This window comes from Cnephaeus nilssonii (genome assembly GCF_951640355.1).
Source record: "Cnephaeus nilssonii genome assembly, chromosome: 3".
NCBI classification, from domain to species: domain Eukaryota; kingdom Metazoa; phylum Chordata; class Mammalia; order Chiroptera; family Vespertilionidae; genus Cnephaeus; species Cnephaeus nilssonii.
This window is the reverse complement of record NC_137074.1, coordinates 102,898,365-102,922,756: the sequence shown is the minus strand read 5'-3', so window position 1 is coordinate 102,922,756 and position 24,392 is coordinate 102,898,365. Positions and strand designations below refer to the sequence as shown.

The window sequence follows — 24,392 nt, the reverse complement described above, 5'->3', positions numbered from 1 at the left end:
TATTTTAATTTTGTGCTACTTTTATTTCTCTGTAAAAGCCTTAGTGACTCAAAGCAAAATGTTATTTTATATTAAGAAATTGGAGGAGGGACAAAACCAAGGAATTAAAGTAGTAGTCATTGTTTAACTCTTGGCGAGATACTTTACCATCAAACTTGTTTGCTAGAATTCATTAGATCTGCATCACTGTTTTATAAATCCCTAAAACGGTTTGTTTTCTCACAGAAATGTGTACATTTTACTTTTAACTTTTAAAAATATTGAATAAAGTCGAGTTCATTTATGGTAAAAGATACTTTGGTTTATCTTTCTGCGTAATACACATTTTAAGTAGTATATGCTCTGTTGAGTTATTTTGCTAAATGTTTATTAGCACTCCATCATTCTGTGTCTAATTAATAGAAGTTGAGCGCAAATAATGTTTTTAAAATTCTCACAAAGCTTTGTAAAGTTCTTTCAACTCTGCCTGGCAACGCATTTGTGTCCTCTGGCATAGTTTGGATAACACTCATGGACTCAACTCCATCTCTTTCATTTGGAAAGAGTATTGCTAAGTGCATGTCATGCTTAACATGTCATGTTAAGACATGGTCTACGTTGCCTAGAAATAGTAACAGTCTTCTAATTCTTTGGCTTGATTTGCTTTGTGTGTCACTCGAAAGAAATTTTCTAACAAACTGTCTTTTTTGTGATGTGTTCCTTACTTCACTAAAAATGTTTTTATAATAGTTACTTGTAGAATAAGACATTTTAAAATTTATAGAACCATGTTTATAAATTCCATTTTTAAATTGTTCAGCTAAAATTAATAAGTAAAATTGTTCCACTGTAGCAATAAATTAAGGCATAAATGTAAATTGTGGTATGAAACAAGCATGAAGGTTTAATCATTCAAATGGCTTGCCAGATGTAGCCAGCCAGGGTGAGTACTTTGGTGTATATTTCATACTTTTCCCTTAGAAAAAGGAAGAATAGCACTCTATATAGAAATGTAAGAATAGTTTTCACATGTATAATTTATTCCAAATAGTTAACTTTTGTGAGCTGCCATGACATCAGTATGAAAGATAACTACTTTCATCAAATCAATGTAGAAAGGTTTGAGCTTTTTTTTAAAATATAATTTGTATTTAATACTAAAAGATTGCTTTTGTTTCATTATAAAACAACCATAGAAATTACCTGCTCTTCATTTGTTTTTACGGCTAAATGCTCCTTATCTGTTTTGTTTTGTTTTTAGATACCAGAAACATTTAAGGTATCAGAAATGAGGCAAGTTACTGTATCTGTAGTTCCTCATGGGTTGAAATATATTCTCTTTTCCTTGGAACCTGTTTTCCAGAGCCAACAAAGTTAACGGATTATTGTCTATAGTATGTTAAAGCCAAAATATAATCAGAATTCATATTCTAGATCAGCTGTATTCAATGTAAATTGGCCTGTTGGTACTGAGGCTACAAGCCTGACCTGGTAGAAACTGACCAGTGGCTTCCTTTTAACTTTTTAACCAGCTTATTAAATTTTCAATTGAGAAGAGTAGTAGCAACTAGCTTTATTAGTTCCAAAACATCTACCACATCACTTGGCAGATATCTAGACTTTTGAATTAGCTAAAAAAGTATTGTGGGACTATTTATTCTTTTTCATTGCAGACAGAGGTTGAAGATTTGTATGTGTTAAGCTTTTAAAAATATTATAACTTTTCCTAACCTCATTTGTATTAGATCTCACCAAATTGTCTTGTTCATTTTTACTATTATTAATTTTTAAAAATTTTACAACTAATTTGGCAAGTAAGTATTTAATAGAATCATTCAGTATTTAATAGCGTTTAAGGGACTGTAAATCCCTTACATCTTCTACTTGCTTTGAGGTATAAATTTGCCTATTTAAGTCTCCTATTTATGAAGTCTTGGAAATCATTTTCGGTAGGGGAAGCTTTTAAGCCCTGTACCAGTTTTCATTAAGCCTGCCCTAGAAATCCGAAGAACCCTGGTTTTGCCTACTTCAAAGACTGGGATCTTTTTCTAGGATTCTTTTCGTAGAGTATCTTTTAATCAAAATATAAGTAGCTAATTTACCTTTCTCACATTGACTTAGAGTTCTCTCATAGCCCCTCTGTTTTCTTCTCTATTTTAATTAGAATTACCAAGTTGAGAAGCTTTTCACCAGTCTGCTTCTGCCTATATTTAAACATTCTCTTTCCTTTCCCTTTTACTGTAGGTGCCATCATTGTTTTCTGGCTCCCCATTTGTCATTTGCAAAGTCCTCAGAGAATCATTCAGCCGAAACTGTCACTAAATGTGTATAAGGACAGTAAATACTGATATGTCAAAAATAAAACAGGCCTTTCTTAGGAAGCCCAAATGTTTGTGTGGACTATTTATTAAAATGAATAATGTAGCTTCCATAGTTAGCTTTGTGGGGATTATTTTACCATGAAGAGGTTCATTTTTAGTGATAGCTTAGCCAGTGGTTGGCAAATTCATTAGTCAACAGAGCCAAATATCAACAGTACAAGGATTGAAATTTCTTTTGAGAGCCGAATTTTTTAAACTTAAACTTCTTCTAACGCCACTTCTTCAAAATAGGCTTGCCCAGGCCGTGGTATTTTGTGGAAGAGCCACACTCAAGGGGCCAGAGAGCCGCATGTGGCTCACGAACCGCATTTTGCTGACCACGGGCTTAGCCTATTAGCATTTCATTATAGTAGCTTTAAATTTTGACTTTCTATTTTCCTGCTTTAAAGAACTGCTTTCCAAATTTAAATATTGGCATTGCTTTGTTAAATCAATAGAATTATTTTTGAAACTTAATCACTAGGGAGCAGGCACTAATTGTGAGTCTTTCGAATGCAAAGACTCAGAGTAAGAATTTACAACAATTTTATTCTCTTGTAAATATCAGGTCAGTAAGGTAGAAAGTACTAGAGGGAAGAAACTTTAGCTCAGGTAGATTAAACAGGAAATCAGGTAGCTTGTAAGGATTTAACCTAATTGATAAACAACTTGCAATATATCTGTGTTAGTGAAGAAAATGCATAAATGTGGTTAACAGATAAGAGTTATAGTTGCTAGTTGCACCATCCCCTTGAATCAACTTGTCCTTCTTTATGATAGCACCAATATTTTAAGAGAAATAAAGAGTAGTACACATGGGTTATTAACTTAATGTCTAAGTAAGTTTATGGTATGTCTTTTACTAGATACTTGATGATTTTGCTTAAATTTTATACAGTAATTATTTATAGCTAGTTTTAAAATCATTAGGTTAGGAAGAACTTGTGTTTAAATAACCTAAAGTATTTTATGGTAGAAAAAGCTTCCAGTATTTTCTATCACTTTTCTGATGAGATTTTATTTTTGAAATTAGGAGTAAATTAAAACTAAGCTGCTTGTGTGAGACTCTTTGTGTTGTTTTACTCATCCACCAAGAAACTTTGATTCATTATTAACACCCACCAGTACTTGTTAACCCAAATGGTAAAACTCAGGTTTCAGAACTTGGCTAATCTAATCTATATTTTGAATGCTCAGTGATACATCTTTGTAAAAATCATTTTATGGAAATATAATTTGTATCAGAAAAGTACACCATTCATAAATGTACAGCTCAAACTGAACACACCTGTGCAACCAACATCCAGATCAAGATGCAAAATATTATAAGCTTAATGACCCCTTTCTATCACTTCCCACCTCAAACAAACTTCTAATAAATAGAATAATTCACTATATATTTTGTGCCCTTTGATCCAGTATTATGTTTAAGATCCATCTATATGATTCAGCATAATTGTAGGTGTAAACTACATACTTTTCAAGAATCACCAATAGTGGATAACTTGTCTGAGATTGTTAATGGTTTAATGTCCTCTACTAGCGGTTATATTAGTTCTCTCATAGCCCCTCTGTTTTCTTCTCTATTTAAATTAGAATTACCAAGTTGAGAAGCTTTTCACCAGTCTGCTTCTGCCTGTATTTAGATATTCTCTTTCCTTTCCCTTGAGTATATGAATCTGAGCTGTTTTATAACCACCTTAAATATATTCCTTAATAATTTGTATCTAGTACTTAGATAATTTATTATCTGATTACATTTTTACCTATTCTAGTTAAGGATATCTAATAGAGGATAATCAAAGACACTAAAAATTACAGGACAAAATTTCTATAACCTGTCACCTTTTAGTACTGGATCTGATTTTAATGAAAACCTTAAGGACATGCTTATAAAATGTTCAGATGACATTAAAGCAGGAAGTCATAGCTATTACTGGATGATAGTATTTATAAATTTAATAATCTGAAGCATGAACAGAAATTGAAAAATTGAAAGAACTTGTATGCAAATTTGGGAAGGTTGAATAAGTAGAGTATATTAGTTGACAGCATTTATAGTTTTAGTTAGCGAGTGACAGGCCTGCTACAAAAGCTAATGAAATTTTAGGCAGTGTTTTTATAACTAGAATAAACAGGAAAAGATGGTGGCAGGCCTATTATGCTCCATTTCTATATATAGTCATGGCTAATGCAAAGCTAACTAGACAATCTACTTAGCATACTCTTATCTGGACAACCAAGTGGGTGTTTCAGCAGGCAGGCTGGAGCTAACTTTCTGAAAGTGGATGGGCCCCCTAGAAAATAGTTTTGCCATCACTAGAAAAAATAAAACTGTCTTACTGGCTGTTAATTAGGAATGTTAACTTTGAGTAAGATTTAGAGCCAATTACTTTTTTTTTTTTTTTGCCAATGTATATGTTTAATACTATAAGTTTTCCTCTCAGCACTGCTTTAGCTGCATGCCAAAATTTTTGGTATGTTTTACTTTGATTTTATCCAGATTAATGTATTTTTTGTATTGTCTAAAGTTTTACATGTCTCCTTTTTTATAAGCCAGTTGGAGAAAGATAAATATCACATGATCTCACTCATGTGGGATATAATGATCAACATAATTTGATGAACAAGAATAGATCAATCTAGAGACAAATGGTAGGGGAGGGAGGAGAGCAACCAAAGGACTTGTATGCATGCATATTAGCATAACCAGTGGACACAGACACTAGGGTGTTGGGGCTTACCCAGGGTGGGAATGGCTGGCGGGGGAGTCCATTGGGGGAAAAGGAGCCAATTACTTTTTAAATCCCTACTCTTGTGAAGTTTTATTTCCCTTAGTTCTAAATGGAAAAGAGGCCAGAAAAGCATTAGAATTGAGGTTTTTTACTTCTTTTTTGTCATTGGCCATGTTATCAGAAAACCTCAGAAAGTTGTATATTTGCTTAAGGAATGGAAGGCTAGCAAACTATTCTCCATTCAGAAAGAATCCCATATCATAGACAATTAAGTGGTGGTCCCAAATAGAGAAACCAATGAGCTGTGTCTTAATATGGAAAAAAAAAAAAAAAACACAGGTAAAAACATCATCATATGATTGAAAGTGATAACTATCATTTAGAATTCAAGCATTTTATACCTCAGTATAGCTGGAGGGATTGTTCAAGGCTTCTTCTTTAGGAGGTGGCTTTTTGAGTTGAAACCTGAAAGGTGAGTAGAATTTTGTCATGAAGAGGTAAAGAACTGAGGGAAAGAGGGAGCATTCATTCCAGTTAGAGAAAATACTGTGAACCACTGTGAAAGTACAGGGCTAACGTGATAAGGATGGTTAAATTTGATTGGTCATAAAATAATGGAAGACAACAGAGAAGAGATCTTGGATTGGATAGATACTAGAAAGGTAATGAAGGCGTTAATTAGACAATGAAGATGAAGAGAGTGGTTATCAGAAGTTAGGAATTACACAATTTTGCAACAGATTGGATATGATATGATAGGGAAGCGGTCAAATTTGTCTGCTTAATGTCACACTTAATTGAATGAGGGAATGATGGCACTAAAAGAATTGGTTTGGCCCTGGCCTGTGTGGCTCAGTGGATAGAGCGTCGGCCTGCGGACTGAAGGGTCCCGGGTTCGATTTCCGGTCAAGGGCACATGCCCGGGTTGTGGGCTCAATCCCCAGTGGGGGGCGTGCAGGAGGCAGCCGGTCCATGATTCTCTCTCATCATGGATGTCTCTCTCTCTCTCTCTCTCTCTCCCTCTCCCTTCCTCTCTGACATCAATAAAGATATATTTAAAATAAAATAAAATAAAATAAGAATTGGTTTGGAAAGAAGAAAATAGTGATGAGATTCTGTTTTTAGCTACTTTTGGATGAGTTGAAGGGCTGATGGAGAGTCAAGGTGGAAATACTTGGGATATAGCCGGAGCTGCAGATCTACAGCTTGGTAGAGAAATTAAGGCTAGAAAAGACTGAAGGTTGATTGACATATTTATATATAGCATTTCTTCTCTCTGAGCTTTGCTATGGCTAGCTGAAATGGGACACCTGACATGCTAACATTATTTTCAGCGCATGACAGAACTTCAGAATTGGTGATGAGAAATTATTAATTGCTCATCTATTATTATATGCTTCTGCACATATGTTTACCACTTTCCTCTTTACTTAGTAATTTTCTTAACGTAAGTCACCACAGCCTACTCTTGACAGGTCATGGTAATTATTTTCAGAATGAAATCTGAGAAGCAATTGAAAAAGGTGGAAATAGTTGGTAAGGTGTTTATTTTGTTTTTATTTTTCACCAAATGGGTTTTAAGTAAACCAAGGCTTTGAAAAGAACAGAAACTTGTGTGCTTTTGTTTTCATTAAAATTTGAGTTGATAGTAGTAAGATGAGAGAAATGGCTAATATTCTAGCTCAGTGGTCAGCAAACTGTGGCTTGCGAGCCACATGCGGCTCTTTGGCCCCTTGAGTGTGGCTCTTGCACAAAATACCACGTGCGGACGCGCACGTACAGTGCGATTGAAACTTCGTGGCCCATGCGCAGAAGTCGGTTTTCTGCTCTCAAAAGAAATTTCAGTCGTTGTACTGTTGATATTTGGCTCTGTTGACTAATGAGTTTGCCGACCACTGTTCTAGCTGACATTTGTGTGTGTGTGTGTATGCACACATATTAATATTCTAAATCACTTAAGTCAGGAAATATATTAGATCTTGTGATTGATTAGAGCATGTAAATGTGTTAGCTTACCAAAAATTAGCTTCTGTGTTTAGGTATCAGTTGACTACTTCTAAAATATTTTTCATATTTGACAAATTCATTTAAATGTGATAATTTAAATGTGTATCATTGATTAACATCCTTAAGAGCCAGCATTTCTATACCATTTTGTTTCCTGATTGTTTCTAAGGTTGAATATCATTATAAATATTTAACAATTCAGAAGGTGCTCACTGTCATCTTTTTTTTTTTAAGTTTTTAATTGTGATAATTGGCCCAGAAATAGTGATGTATATATAACCTGTGTCCTGGAATCCAAAAATACATCTTTCTACATTTTTACTTGGTAAAAGTATAATATGCTAATTAGACTGGACAGCTGAACGACCTTCCCGATGTCCTTCCAGACAAAGCCGGGCCGCAGCTGCCAGGGCCAAGCCCTTTGCACGAATTTCGTGCATCGGGCCTCTAGTATCAAGATAAATAAGGTAGTCTCTCCCAAAATCCACACACTATTAGAAGGGGAACAAGGAAGGAAAAGAGTTGATCTGACTAATCCCATTCCTTCTATTCACAGTGACTATTAACCATTGAGCTTCAGAAAATTCTGTCTTTATTTGGAGCAGCTGTTTCTGTTTTATTTATTTTTATTTTATTGTTTAAAGTATTACATGTCTCCCCTTTTTCCCCCATTGACCCCTCCCCGGCCACTCCCACTCCCCAGGACAAGCCCCAGTGTGCATGTCCATTGGTTATGCTAATATGAATGCATACAAGTCCTTTGGTTGATCTCTTACCCCCCTGCCTTCCCTCTGAGGTTTGACAGTCCGTTCGATGTTTCTCTGTCTCTGGATCTATTTTTGTTCATCAGTTTATGTTGTTCATTATATTCCACAAAGGAGTGAGAACAGATGATATTTATCTTTCTCCAACTGGTTTATTTCGCTTAGCATAATGCTTTCCAGGTATATCCATGCTGTTGCAAATGGTAAAAGTTCCTTTTTTATAGCAGTGTAGCATTCCATAGTGTAGATATACCACAGTTTTTTAATCCACTCAACTGCTGATGGGCCCTTAGGCTGTTTGCAAATCTTAGCTATTGTAAATTGTGCTGCTATGAACATAGGAGTGCATATATCCTTTCTGATTGGTGTTTCTGATTTCTTGGGATATATTCCTAGAAGTGGGATTACTGGGTCAAATAAGAGCTGTTTCTATTTTAGATATTGCTTAGTTTTTCAGGGGGAAAAAAAAGTTAGTTATATATCTGTGATAATCATAAACATACTTTGTTTTAAGAAATGAGATATCAATTCTTAAAGACTTAATATGTGGTGATACCTTAAATTTTAAGAACAGTTATATCTCCTTTATGTTAGCTGTTATTAATAAAAGCTCAGAGTCAAGTGTTCAGCTTTCTGTTAGCAAAGCCTGCAGGTCCTTATTGCATATATTTGAGTGATACATAACTGGCTTCCACTTACTTTTCCATTTTTATCTTCTTTTCCCACCCCCATTTTCTTTCTTTTTTTGTATCTCTATAAACTTTTTACTTTTGAAAGAATGAGTAGTATAAGTCATTTGTGAATAAACATGGTCTATTAAAAATATTGATAACTTATCTTACTAGAGCTTTTCATAACTGTATTAATGACATTTTTTAAGCCATACATTGTATTTCTTCCACCAGTAGATGCATTTGATATAATGCATAACATGCTTAGCAACTATGTTTTATATTTAGTATCTTGGCTCAACCACAGATATATATGAGTTTTCCTGTAATTGTGTATGTCTTTTTATATGTGAATTTCTTAGAATACAGTCTTTCTAGTGTTTTCATTCTAATAGGTACCTTTGGACTGATTATTTTCCATAAATTTATCTTTGATATTTCTTGCATTATTTCCCCAATACATAATGTATGGAAAGACTGTATGTAATTTATTGGAGGCATACAGAGTTACTCCACTTTCCCATTTCTCCATTCAAAAATAAGCATTTCTGACCTTTAGAGAAGCAAGCATTGATTTATCATGTCCAGGATTCCTTAAAACAATGTGTAGTGAACTTTTCAAAGAATGTGGTTAATACCTGAAAATGAAATTTTGTATCAAATGAAGCTAAGCATATTTATTCAAATAATTTCCTTTAGGAACACTTTTAAGTTTGTTTGATTTCACATAACAGTTTTGAAATAATGACTTGAAAATTAAATCATCTACCTTTTTGCCCCTGTGCTATTTTGTTTCGTTAATATCAATTTGCCATAAAACTATCTAAATAATGGTGAATATAAGCCTAGTTCTTGCTGGACTGTACTATCAGAACTTTTAATAGCATATTCTCAATTAAGTGGGATTTTTCCTCCCAAATTAAAGGAGAATGATAACTATCAAAGTGATCAGGATTTGTTTTTTATCACAATCTTGAGACAGAATCAAGATTATGATTGATATATTCGAATAGATTTCTAAGTAAATACTCATTTTTAGGAGACTTCTAATTTCAAATTAATTTTTAGATGATCTCTAATTAATCTTAATTCATTCACAAGCCCTTCAGTTACCTAAGTTTATTTTAGATTTTAATAAGAATTTTTTACATGTTGGAATTTCGTGATTAGATATCAAGTGTGACCCCTGTACTTAGTAGCAACTAATTGTGAAAACCCATGCTCAGGAAAATTTTGATATAGAAGTTTTATCTTTTTTAAATGTATATAGCTCTTAAAGTTAAATTTTACCGTGCATTTGTGTAATGCACACACACTTTAAAAATTTTTTCTGTAAGCTGCATTAGTGAAGTAGCTAAATTTGCTTTTTATGGCTGGTTTCTATTCTGGTTTCCAAGGCTTTCCAGGCATTTGTCATAACAATGCTTGTTGTTGGCAGGCCTTTTAAAACCAAGTGTCAGGTAGTTTGCCCTTTAAATGATCAGCTCATCAAAGCCTTACAGACAAGCAAATTACCAGCATACATATATTTCAGGAAAAATTTACTTTGCTTAATATGGCTAGATTTTATTTCTTCTCATGAGGCTTGTTTCACAAAAGAGTAAATTATCAAAATAACACTTTTAAAAATGTAGTACTTTAATGGTGGTATTTTGGTTGGTAGGAGACAAGAGTTGCATTAAACTTTCAAAAACCATTTCGGTAATATGATGATGAAATGACCAACTTTAAATTACTATTTATCTTCATAAACATGGATTTTTGCCTTCACCAGGTGATTACATTATAAGGCTGTGCTTTGACAAATGACAGTAAAGTTGTATGATTTTATTGAAGTCAAATGTGTTGTGAGATTACATTTGGAAAGATATTTATAAATTGGAAAAATCCTAATAGTTCTTCAGATTATGTTAGAGTCTAGAATGACACTTTGCAATGTAAAAAATGCCATTAAAAGTTTAAAACTTATAGCCTAACTCCAACCCCTACATTTGGGTCACATATCTCTGGAGATGGCTGCAGATTTTCTTTACAATGCTGTCTTTGAGTCTTCTATAACTTTGCACATATTGATATTCCTTAACAATGTCCTTCCCCCACCCCTCAGCCCCATGACATCATTAGGTAGTTAATTTAGGCAAAAATATGCCTATATATATGTGGTTTGCCTTTTCTGTGGATTACTGGCAACTGAAAATATAAATGAGCATTCTTATCAGGAAGAAAATTTTGTTAATATTACCCTTCAGTGATTAAAACAGATGCCCAATTTAAAGCTTTCTTGTAAAAATTTAATAAGATTATATTCTTAATGAAGTAATTGATGCCATTATTAACTCTTCCTACTCCCAATTTTCTTAATGTGCCATACACAGATGAACAGTAGGACCACTTCTGAATAGGACACATTTTATGGCTATTATAAAAACATATAAAATAACATTTTATTCTTTCTATCATGTCTAATTTTAAATTGGGGGTGGTAGAGACAGACTAGGATTTAGGTATAAAAATTGCTGTCTTAAATGGTCAATATAGATCATAACTAATCCAGTCACCTGTGCTATAAGTCTAGAGACTCATAGATGGACGTGGACCAAACAATAGAATTCCAGTGCCATTCTACAGGACTACAAAGCTGTCTATAGGAAGTTATGGTGTTAAATCATAATTTCTGGATCATGATCTTAAACCTATAATTGATTCCATTTCTATTGACTCTTTACTAACAAGTATTCCTGATGGCCTCAAAGTCCATGCTGAAATTTTAAAGTTTGAAGTATCCAGATTAAATATGAACTTATTTTACATTAAAAAAATACTTAAGTGCAAAATATCAGTTGTGTAATCATGGTAAAACATAAAACGTTGCTATAAAAGATTTTTAAAGGCTATTTGATTAAAACATTTATTTACTTAAACTCTTTGCTAGAATTTTTTTTAGAATTCAGCATCGGAGGAGGAATGTGACATAATAATGATGAAAGCCGAAAGTTTAAAAGTTGTGATGCCCTCACATGGTTGGAGGGTAATTCTAGCTTCTAAGGACTGAATGTTGTCCACAAGAGTGTCTCATCAGGTCATAAATTGGTAAGACATAATGGATTAGATTTTATGTATTATACCTGATGTTATTGTATTGAGATGACTATTTATGAACAAAGTGAGCACATTGTATAACTAAATATAGTATTAAATATAAGTTAAAACTTAGAATTTTAAATACTTGATGTAATCCTTTTCAAAGTCTCATGAAGCTAAAGGCCATATGTTTGCAGTGGTGTTTAATAAATAATCAGGTTTTAAAATAAAGTGGCATCCTGTATTATAGTAAGATTATGTAAATGTTGCTTTTGCATCTGCTATGGATGCTTACTATATAGGTAAGAGCCCCAAATACTTTCTAATTATTATCGCAGGAGATAATTTGAGAAATAATATATTGATTTTTTTTAAACTTATATTTATTTTCTTTATAAACTAGTTTAAATTAGTTTATTGCTTTGGGGATTTTATTTTTCTTAATAAAAGGCATCTTTCTTCTTGATGTCTCTAAAAATAAAGCCAAGAAAATTTTCTCAGTTCTTGCACAGAACACCTAAGATGCCATTATCAAATGAAAATATGTTAGAAGTCAATATACATTTTTTGTATGCCCTGAAAATTAAACTATTTCCTTTCAGATTTTATTCAGCTTAGAAAACAAATTTTTAAACTGTTTTGTGTGCCTACTTACTTTGCTTTGTTTCTTACACAGCTATATTTTACAGGGGGTTTCTTGGAATAATACAGTTTAGATTAGGAAATCTTGATCTGCAATCTGAAGATAATCGTATTTTGCAAATGAAGAAAAAGAATTTGGTTTAAGTTATATGTCATGGTCATATAGTTGAAGAATTAATATTTTCATTACAGTGCGCTGCACAGATCCTGCAAGTCTCTTAAAGATTATTTGACATTATCATGTAAACAGGCTACTGTATCTACTTGTGACTTTATTCTTAACCAGAGATAGGTTATTCTCTCTCTTTCTCTCTCTCTCTCTCTCTCTCTCTCTCTCTCTCTCTCTATCTATCTATCTGTCTATCTATCTCTCTCTCTTTCACTCAATCACTCACACCCATCCTTATTTTTTAAATAATGTTCTACATTGTTTCTGATATGGTATTCCATGACTTTATACGGATCATATTCTATAAACTTAGATTTCTTAAACCAGTCATTGTAGTCAATGGTAGTCTAGAAGGAAATACAATAAAGTAACAACAGTTGTCCCTTATTTTATATACCCTTTTTTTTTTACTTTCTACCATAAATTGTGTAACTTTGGTAATTAGGAAAATAATTTCTAACTTTCAGTGTAGCATGTCCATATTTAGTAGTCAGTGAGTGAGCTTCAAAGGATCACGACCCCTATGGAATTTTGGATTGAATGTTATGTATGTTCAGTTTTCAGTGAAAGGTTCAGAGTATTTGTCAGATTTTCAAAAACAGTTGAGTAACATTGCTATTGAATGTGTGTGTCTAAGGGCCAAAGCCTTGTTAGACACCTCAATGTGTAACTTATAAAAGAAATTTTTAATGAATACACTGATTGTAACTATTACTGATATTTATCCAAGACTGGTTTATTATAAATGACCATTAGACTGATGGAACAAATAGATCCTACCTGCTCTTAGTGTACTGTCAGTCTCTGTGCCCAAGTGTTGATTGGATTTCTCCACAGAGTAGTTGTTTTTGGTACTGAGTGATTACTACAGTCAGACATAGCTGAGTATTTTTGGCATGTTATTTAATTTTCACAACAGCCATGTTATATAGATACTATCAATATCCTCAGTTTACCGAAAAGGAAATTGAAAGTTTTAGAGAGATTAAGTAACTTGCTCGGGTCACATAGCTGTTAGCTCTGATGCAAATCTAGCTTTCTAACTGGATCTTGGGCTCTCAGTTGGTATGGCAGTATGCAGAGTAACCCTGGAAAATTTGAAGGATAACCTGAGAATTTTAATGTATGTTGATGTAAATACATGAATTTGATTTCCTTTGAACTTCAATAGTGATGGCCCATCCTCTATTATAAAACCATCTTTTAAAGCACTTGCCAAAAAATAAATTTGGTAAGTTGCTTACTATCTAAAATTAAGTATTTATTGTATTAGAAAATAACCTATTTAATGCTTATAATTATAAGCACATTTATTATGTATTATTATAAAAGTTTTAGTACTGACTAGAATGGTAGTGTAGTACTAACTACTAAGGAACTCACCCTTTAATATTTAAGGTTTATTAATAGCAAACACTGGGGAGGGGTTTAAAAACCTACTTTAAGCTACAAATGTTTCTTGGTAGAGGAATGAATCCCAGGTAAAACCCTTTACTAAGTGCTGAATTAGTTTCCTATTTGTCCTTAGTTGTGAATAATTCCATCAAAATCTTCTTTTATGTCTACTTTTAAAATAATTATGCAGCAAAATCTATTTTTTGAATATGTGGAATTTTTTATTGAGCACCTACTTTATGTGAATTCTTTAGGTTAGTTTAATTTTATTCTCAAATGAGCTCCAAACCTTATAACCATTTTCCTGTTTTTAAGTGTTTATAATAAAGTTCCTTTGTCTAAATATGGCTTAAATTTGAATACACGATAATACTGCTTTAAAAAAAAGTGAAACCATAAGAATTTGTTTATTTTTTCAGTTAAATTTAAACAGTCTCCAGATCAAGTATAAGCTTAATTTCTTCAGTGCCATTGTTCAAAATATATAGACAACTTGATATGTCATCAGAAAATGAGAATTCTACCTTAAAAGTCTTCTTTTAGATAATACATTCGTACATTAGCTCTTTAGTAGTAAAATAGTTGCCTTTTCAAAATTGAAATTATGGAAGGTTTGAGAAATAAAATCAAACCTAATCCTTTCTCTGACTGACTTATTTCACTTAGTATGTAATACCTTAATAAAGAAAATTTTTTTAAAAATGAAACCTAGTCCAAGTTTTTAACACTATTACTGTTACAATGTTCACATATTCCTTTCCTGACCTGGAGTATATTTGCATGGACACTAATAATTGCAGTCATGATTAAGTAGCTCTTAAGTAGTTTTTAGTGTTCCAAATATCTGTCTATTTGTACACAGCTAATAGTGATATGTCATAGGTTTTGAATTTTGGACCGATATTCTGACATCTTTGAAATCATCCCTTCCAGTTTTTTGTGTTTTGTGTTTTGTTTTGTTTTTTTCCTACCTCTGGTTATTTCTCCTCAGTACTCTTAGCAGACTTTTCCTTTCTATTTGTCCTCAGTATTTTTGGTGTCCTCAGGATGCTGTCTAGACCTTCTTTTCACATTCTTCCTAGGTATCTCTCCTTACATTCAAACTTCCCTGGTATCACATAGCTATTTAATCAAATAGTACTGCCATGCTTGTCTTCTGAGTATTTCTTTACCCTTTTCACTTCTCTCATTCCCATTCAGGGCACAGTCCTTTCTTATGAGGAAATTCAAAACTGGTCTTCATTATTTGAATTTTCTAACATGGTCAACTGTACCTATTGTTTTTACTTGGGATATTTTTGTGTGTGTTCTTTTCATCTCTGCCCAGCTGTGGCACTTCCTCTACTAAACATTCCTTCCTGACCCTAAATCTTGATATGTGCCCCAAAAATACCCTGTAAAATCTTTTTCTGTCTTAGCATTTCTCACATCTCAATTTTGTCTGTCTCCTGCACTAGACTGTAAACTCGAACTCTGGGATTTTGTTTATTTGGTATTGTAACCCTGTAATCAGCATTTAAGTACATTAAAATCCTTTGTAATGTGGTATCTGGAAAGAATGTTAGAAATTATTACATATAGTCAGAGCAATGAGCCAGATCACCTGACTCCTAAGTCAATATTCTTTGTGTATTTCATTATATTTAGAGTTTTACCATAAGCTTTACTAATATATAGTTAATGTATTGAGTGCTTACCATGTTCCAAACACAAAACTAATGCATTATTTCACTGAATCTCTGTATCTGGTCCTATTATTATCCTTTGGAGAAGCTAAGTAACTTGGTGAAGTCATATTGTAAAAGTGATAAAGTTTGGACCATCTCTGAGTTTATCTTCTGGGTCTAGATTATAAATCTGTCTTGGGAGGGAATTTAGTAGTATTTATTGCAGCCACTTTTCTTACACATGAACCATGTTTACCTACATCTTTAAAGTTGTCTTTTGAACACTTCAAGTGATGTTTATCTTGGCATCCTGGTCTTTCTTTTCCCATTTTATGTTCAAACCTTTTATAAACCATTTCCTGTACAACAGGGAATCTAAAATGTGAAGCAGAAAAACCAGATGATTGCCATTACTAAAAGCATTTAGGAAAGGAATTAGGTTTGTGTGAAAATATAAGCTGCACTACAAAATCTGTGGAAACGCTGAGCTGAAAACATTCTCTAATTAGTTCTTTGGTTTCATAGCTGCCATATTTAAGAATATGGGTCCCTGTTCATGGCTATAAGTTATTGGTATTAATACAAAGGTAGCTCTAAAGGTATTTTGTTTTTTCAAAAATGAATAAGGAGACATTAACATTTAGCGATCACAAAAATGTTTTCCCACTGCGTAATTAATTACTGGTTATGCTGATGATGCAAGGATTTTTTGGGACTCCTTTAGGTGTGCTTTGATCCACTCATGTAAAAAGAGTGAAGTGCATCTGAATTTCTTCAGAGTCTGGGATCTAGACCTTCTGTTTGTTCATGAGGCATGTTTAAAGGCACGGCAGTTTGAATTGTCTTCTATATCTGACCTGATCAAACCAGCAAGCTTTTGGCCTCCTTTTTCCACCTTCAGGGATAGCTGTTGATTTCTTTTATTTCTCCCCTTTAGATTCAGTTCTAATTGTCTGTAGAATATGATATTGGGCATTTGAGAGAACCCACATGAGGTATGATTATACATTTAAGCCTTTCACTAAGTTTACAGTACGATTTCTCCCTGAATCCATGATTCTAATGTAAAATCTGGGATCCCTCTCACAATCCAGGACTGCTGGCTCCCAAATGCTCGCCTGCCTTCTTGATTGCCCCTAACCGTTTCTGCCTGCCACCCTGATCACCCCTAACAACTCCGCTGCCAGCCTGATTGATGCCTGACTGCTCCCCTGCCAGCCTGTTTGCCCCTAACTGCCCTTCCCTGCAGGCCTGGTCACCCATAACTGCTCTCCCCTGCAAGCCTGGTTCCCCCCCCACCCCCAACTGCCCTTCCCTGCAGACCCGGTCGCCCCCAACTTCCCTCCTCTGCCGGCCTGGTCACCCCAACTGCCCTCCCTTATAGGCTTGATCACCCCTAACTGACCTCCCCTGCCAGCCTGGTCACCCCTAACTGCTCTCCCCTGCAGGCTTGATTGCCCCCAACTGCACTCCCTTGCAGGCCTGGTCCCTCCCAACTGCCCTCCCCTGCTGGCCATCTTGTGGCCACATGGGGGCAGCCATCTTGTGTGTTGGAATGATGGTCAATTTGCATATTACTCTTTTATTAGATAGGATAGAGGCCTGGTGCACGGGTGGGGGCTGGCTAGTTTGCCCTGCAGTGTGTCCCAGATCAGGGTGGGGGTTCCCTTGGGGCATGGGGTGGCCTAGGCGAGGGGCCTGTGGTGGTTTGTAGGCTGGCCACGCCCCCCGGTGACCCAAGCAGAGGCCCTGGTATCTGGGATTATTTATCTTCTATAATTGAAACTTTGTAGCCTTGAGCGGAGCCAAGCCTCCTGCTCGCTCCATGGCTGCAGCCATTTTTGTTGGGATTTATCTATCTTCTATAATTGAAACTTTGTAGCCTTCAGTGGAGGCCTGGGCCAGCCAGGAAGTTTGGCTTCCTCCATCGCTGGGGAAACCCAAGCCTCCTGCTCTCTCCAGCTCTGTGGCTGCCGCCATTTTTGTTGGGATTTATTTATCTTCTATAATCGAAACTTTGTAGCCTTGAGTGGAGTCCAGGGCCCGCCAGGGTGTGCAGAAAGTTTGACTTCCTCCATTGCTGGGGAAACCCAAGCCTCCTGCTCGCTCCATGGCTGCAGCCATCTTGGTTGGGTTAATTTGCATACTTGCTCCTGATTGGCTGGTGGGTGTGGCTTGTGGGTGTGGTGGAGGTATGGTTAATTTGCATATTACTCTTTTATTAGATAGGATTATTCCTTAGAATTCAATAATATGAATCTACTAGAGGCCTGGTGCATGAAATTCGTGCACTGGGGGGGGTGTCCCTCAGCCCAGCCTGCACCTTCTCCAATCTGGGACCCCTTGGGGATTGTCCGATTGACCCCTATGGGATCTGGCCTAAACCAGCAGTCGGACATCCCTCTCACAATCCAGGACTGCTGGCTCCCAACCGCTCACCTGCCTGCCTGCCTGATCACCCCCTAACCACTCTCTTGCCAGCCTGATCAATGCCTAACTGCTCCCCTGCTGGTCCGATCACACCCAACTGCTCTCCTCTGCCGGCCCCGTTGTCCCCAGCTGCCCTCCCCTGCAGGCCTGGTCCACCCACCCCCAACTGTCCTCCCCTGCAGGCCCCGTCGCCCCCAACTGCCCTCCCCTGCCATGCTGGTCACCCTTAACTGCCCTCCCCTGCCGGCCTGGTCACCCCAAACTGCCCTCTCCTGCCGGCCTGGTCGCACCTAGCTGCCCTTCCCTATAGGCCTGGTCACCCCCAACTGCCCTCCCCTGCAGGCCTGGTCCCCCCCCCCCAACTACTCTCCCTCCCCTGCTGGCCTAGTCCCCCCCAGCTGCCCTCCCTCCCCTGCAGGCCTGGTCGCCCCTAACTGCCCTCCCCTGCTGGCCTGATTGCCCACATCTGCCCTCCCCTGCCGGCCATCTTGTGGTGGCCATTTTGTGACCACATTGGGGTGGCCATCTTGTGTGAGGGCATGCTGGTCAATTTGTTTATTACCTCTTTATTAAATAGGATATTGAAATGAGAAAAAGTTGTTAAATGTTAAAAACTTTTTGTCACTGCAAATGTACCTATTTGAGTATAGTTCCGCTTGAGTGAAAAACATTAAAACCCTTTAGATTGTATAGTAATGCTACTTTCTACTTTTCTTTATTGTCCTGTACCAGAATCCCTTTTTGAATTTAATTTCAAAGCAGTGATCCTCAACTAGAGTAATACTTGGTTCAGAAGCAAAGCAACATGTTATCCCAGTGTTTTGATTCATGTTTAGTAATATTCATTGTTGAAATTTCATATAACACTAAAGGAAGGCATGGGATATTTTTAATTAAATACTGTTTCAGAATTTATTTATAATCAAACTAGAGGCCCGGTGCACAAAATTTCGTGCACGGGGGAGAGGGGGTGTCCCTCAGACCAGCCTGCACCGTCTCTAGTCTGGGACCCCTTGAGGGATGCCTGACTGCCCTCTCACAATCCAGGACCGCTGCTTCCCAACCGCTCGCCTGCCTGCCTGCTTGATTGCCCCTAACTGCTTCTGCCTGCCAGCCTGCTCACCCCCTAATCACTCCCCTGCCAACCTGATCGATGCCTAACTGCTCCCCTGCTGGCCCAATTGCCCCTAACTGCCCTCCCCTGCTGGCCTGGTGACCCCTAACTGCCCTCCCCTCCAGGCCTGGTCACCCCCAACTGCCCTCCCCTGCAGGCCTGGTCCCCCCCCCAACTGCCCTCCCCTTCAGGCATGATCGCCCACCACTGCCCTCCCCTGCTGGCCATCTTGTGGTGGCCATCTTGTATCCACATGGGGGCAGCCATCTTGTGTTTTGGAGTGATGGTCAATTTGCATATTACCCTTTTATTAGATAGGATTAATTGTTATATCTCAGTGGCCTTTGAAAAATTTCCTATAGGAAGTTAAGATTATTTTTATCCTTTACGATGAAACATTGAGATCTTGGAGAGAATCAATAAGAACTTTATTAAAATGCAGTTCACAGGAATGCTGTGCTAATCAGTAAAGCTGTAAGTTTAACTCTCAAGTTAAATAATTTTTATTAGAGTATATTTTGTGACTGCATTAAATCTTTAACATGTGACTAAGTACAAAGAAATCAAATAAACTTAAGGCATAACTAGGATTATTTCATTTTTTGTCATGATACATACATACAAAGGCTGTGGGGGTTTTTTGTTTTGTTTTTGTGTGTTTTTTGTTTGTTTGTTTGTTTGTTTTTAATCCTCACCCGAGAATATTTTTCCATTGATTTTTAGAGAGAGGGAAAATCAGAGAGAAATATCAATGTGAGAGAAACACATCGATTGGTTGCCTCCTGTATGACCCCAACCAGGGCCTAGGTTAAGGAGGAGCCTGCAACCCAGGTACGTGTCCTTGATCAGAATTGCACCCAGGACCCTTCAGTCCGAAGGTCGACGCTATATCCACTGAGCCAAACTGGCTAGAGCCAAAGGCTGGTTTTTAATATTAATTATACTAAATGTGTATTTATACCTCAATGCTTCATTTGTAACAAGATATACTGGGGTAGTAGACCTTATATAGTGTCGAAGTCTAATTGATTCATACAGTAGAAGAAACTAATTTGTGTTTACTATTGTAAAAAGTCTCATATAATCCTCCAATCAGTTCCTTAAGGTAGTTATAACTATGACCCCATTTTACAGATGAGGAAACTGGCATAAGTATATTATCTTGGTAGGATCACCCCACTAGTAAGTATAATGCTAAAGCCTGTCTTCTTAAGCCACGTTATTATTCCTTGATAATCCAGCCTTTTGCTTAGACAGATGCTAAAGAGGTAAGCTCTCTTACCCCCAAAATGAAGTAGAGAGCAAAAGAGAGTTAAGCCTAGTGGTAGAAAATTGATAACCTAGAAAACTAATTCTTTGGGGCATATATTCCCAGTACTGTCTCTATGTTTATTGAAGATGAGCAATGTATTTTTTTGCTCAAACCCAAGCCAATCAAAATCTTTAAACATCCCAAATGCAAAACATTCATTGATTGATTAAAAGTAAAAGTAGAACAGATTTTTTTTCCCCCTCATATAAAATTCTCTTTTTATTAAGGGGTGATGACCATGCTTGGTGCTGTCCCTTTGATCTAAATCTGAATGAAACAACTGTGTCTTTAAAAACCTCATGGTACTCTTATTCTTCTGGTTTTATCTGTTTCAAAACAGTTCCTCAATAACCTCTATTTTTATTCATTACTATCCCTGGACTTTGGGGACAAATTAGGAAGGAATATAAGGAAGCAAAGAAAGATTAGTTAACTACTTAGGAACAAAAGCTGGGTTTGGATCAGATCATCCTAATGGCTAGCCTAATATAATTTTACTTTGTCAAATATGTTGCCGGTAGAATTATGCTTTTTCTATAACACTTTTATTTTTTTTAATATATTTTATTGATTTTTTACAGAGAGGAAGGGAGAGAGACAGAGAGTCAGAAACATCGATGAGAGAGAAACATCGATCAGCTGCCTCCTGCACATCCCCCACTGGGGATGTGCCCGCAACCAAGGTACATGCCCTTGACCAGAATCGAACCTGGGACTCCTCAGTTCGCAGGCCGACGCTCTATCCACTAAGCCAAACCAGTTTCGGCTATAACACTATTTTAAATACACCTCTGCACCTTCAAAAAAATGGGCATAAATGGGGAAAAACAAAAAAGATGAGTTATGATGTGAGCAAAATTATCTATGTGCTCTTCCCTGATATTTGGCATTTGGTATTACAGGGAATAGTCTTATTTCCACACATTTGGTTAAGCCTCATTGTGGAAATGGGATTGAGAGGATTTGTTCAAGAATAGCTGTTTAATTGAAAAAAGTAGTAGAATGCTTGAGAAAAAAGAGGGAAATATGAAGCCAGTCGGTGAAATAAAAAAATAAAAAATAAATAAAAAGAGTTTTCCCAAGAAGGTTAGTTTCCGGAACTCTTCCATATCTATTTATATGTTGGTGTTTTGAACCCATTTGATTTCTCACTGTTTAAAGCAAGCTCACCTCTCACAGTTTGAGCTACCCACCACATTTGGGCAACTCTCAACTCTAGACTTCTAGGTCAGAAAATACTCCTGAGTTCTAGATGCCTATTTCCAGCAACCTTCTTTCTATATTTCCAGGATCTATAACTCAGATGTCTCAAAATTCAATCCCAAGTGAAACTTGTATTTCTCATTTTCTCATCTTTATTCCCAGATTCCTCTGCTACTCACTCTTTACCCCCAACAAAATCTAGCTTTCTTTCTGTGACACATTAGCCATCTCCCCAACTCCTAGTTGCTCCAAGCTAAACACTCCAGTCATCCTTGGCTTTTTTTTTTTTTTTTTTTTTCATTATCATCCCTCTGATCTCTCACAGATTCTCTGTGCTTAATTGTAAAAACTGTATCATTTTACCTTGCTTAATTCCCATGAACAAGCATTTTGCAGTCATACCCCTTTCCCCTTACTTACTTAGGTAACTTCTTTTCAATATCTATCTTGAATGTACTATCTTTCCCTCTCCCCCTCTCCCCCTCTCCTCCTCCCAAGACAAAAAGAGATCACATTTGAGTGGTTGGTTACACTAAGTTCTATAAAAATTTTTTGAACTAATGTTGAGGGGAAAAAGCCCAATGAGAGTAACCTGAATTCCACATCGGGTGATCTTCCCACTGGTGGACACTGTCCAACTTCATATTATTCCAACCAATATTTATCAAGTGTTGGGCATTGTGCAGAGGAGACAGACTGGGATTTATCATTTTTCACTAGAAAAATAAGTGTTACTGAGACTTGGCTCTATAGGAAATAGGAGGCAAAGTTAGTTCAGTTTGGTATTTATGACTCATTGCCTCCAAAGGAATTTAGATTACCTAGATGTATGAATTACATATTAGGCAGCAAAAATATGTGGCAAGTTTGGTTTCAGACTGAAAATGAGGAATGAGATTAAATAATTTTTCCTTAATTATTTGTTTTTAGTTAAAATGATAGCATTACCGCCCTAGCCAGTTTGTCTCAGTGGATAGAGCATCGGCCTGTGGACTGAAGGGCCCTGGGTTCCATTCCAGCCAAGGGAACATGTATCCCCTAGAGGGTGCATGCAAGAGGCAGCCAATCAATGATTCCCTCTCATCATTGATGTTTCTATCTCTCTCTCCCTCTCCCTTCTCTTAAATCAATAAAAATACATTACAAAAAAAAAAAGCTTTTCTTTTTTTAAAAAAAAACAAACAAACAAACAGCATTACCCATATCCAAGAACTGCTTGGAAAATAATTTTGCTGTTAAGTTTAGGAAATAGCTTTGAGGGTAATCTAGTAAGTACAGCTACGTCATTGTTATAGCTAGAGAAACTACAGTTGTAATATATTTAGGATTCAAATTCCAGGTATACAATTTGCGAGTCCAGGCTTCTATAGCATATGAATCCTTTAGTAGATGGCTGCCAGCCTTATAGTAAACTAGAGGCTGGGTGCACAAAATTCGTGCACTTGTGGGGGGGGGGGTGGTCCCTCAGCCCGGCCTGCACCTTCTCGCAGTCCAGGAGCCCTCAGGGGATGTCCGACTGACGGCTTAGGCCCGCTCCCTGTCTAAGCCATCAGCTGGACATTCTTAGCGCTGCCTTGGAGGCAGGAGAGGCTCCCACCACCGCCACTGCACTGACCACCAGGGGGCAGCTCCTGTGTTGAGCGTCTGCCCCCTCCCTGGTGGGCAGTGTGTGTCATAGCAACTAGCCGTTCTGCCGTTCGGTTGATTTGCATATTTGCCTTTTATTATATAGGATTTTGTATGCCACATAGGCCTTTGTCTAGTAATAAATAGAAGCAACTATTAAAACACAGCCTTGCCCTAGCTGGTTTGGCTCAGTAGATAGTGTCATCCTGCGGACTGAAGGGTCCCGGGTTCGATTCCGATCAAGGGCACATGCCCAGGTTGCGGGCTCGATCCCCAGTAGGGGGCATGCAGGAGGCGGCCGATCAATGATTCTCTCTCATCATTGATGTTTCTGTCTCTCTTCTCCCTTCCTCTCTGAAATCAATTAAAAAATATATAAAAAACAAATAAAACACAGCCTTATATGATTAGTGCCATAAGAGTAGTATGGGACATGACTCACTATACTACTTCTGAAGGAGTTAGAGAAGCTTTTACAGAAAATATTTTAGCTAAAGCTATAAAAGAATGATAGAATATCCACTGAAGTATTCAGGTAGTAAGAGTATGAGTAAAGAGAGTGCAAGTAAACCATGGAGGATCTCAGTGAGTTTAGGATATCCAGTTTAAAAGCTGATCTGGCATTTGGAATGGGGGAAAGAATTCAATTAGTAAAATAGTTTCTGATTCCCTACTCGCTTTGGCCCATTATGTCATTGCTGAAGAATTCTGAATTACTTTTAGAAATGATAGATGGATTTGCTTGCATTAAAAAGTTTTTACACCTATGGCTGGGTGAAAATTTATTCAGTGTTGGTCCCTGAAATGAATCAAATCTTAGAGTTTTTATTTGTATTTCCCTTGATATTCTTTTCTATTGTGTCCTTTCTCTAGTTTTGTTAATTTCTATACATTTACACTACTTAAGTAGTGAAAGTGCTATTATTTGCTTGTAGTCAGAGGGAGGGAATGCTATTATCACCCTTTTGAAGGAGAATTAATCTTTATGATAAAATGGCAGTTAAACATAGTCCTTTCCCTGGATGGTCTTTTCTAAATCTTTATTCTTTTTCTAACACAGCTGAAGTAATTTGAATTCCTATTTAAGTTTTTAATGTCTTAATTTATATTAATAATTTTTGAATATTTTTCCTGCTTAAATTTTGTATTTTCTAGGAAAGATGGTTCCTAATATCAGTATTGAAAAACATAGATCTTGCCCTGGTCCGTGTGGTTCAGTTGGTTGGGCATCATCCCA

At 36.6% G+C, this 24,392-nt stretch overlaps 1 protein-coding gene across 3 annotated transcripts in view; it reads left to right on the top strand.

Moving 5' to 3' along the window:
- Positions 1-24,392, top strand: part of TSC22D2 (TSC22 domain family member 2) — a 54,799-nt gene that overhangs the window by 16,328 nt on the left and 14,079 nt on the right. Inside the window, exon 2 of one of the 3 annotated variants that reach the window (XR_013813209.1) lies at positions 11,449-11,606. The exons of the other annotated variants lie outside the window; for them this stretch is intronic. The gene's annotated coding sequence lies outside the window, so the exon portion shown is untranslated. The remainder of the gene's footprint in view (positions 1-11,448; positions 11,607-24,392) is intronic. 3 annotated transcript variants of the gene reach the window in all.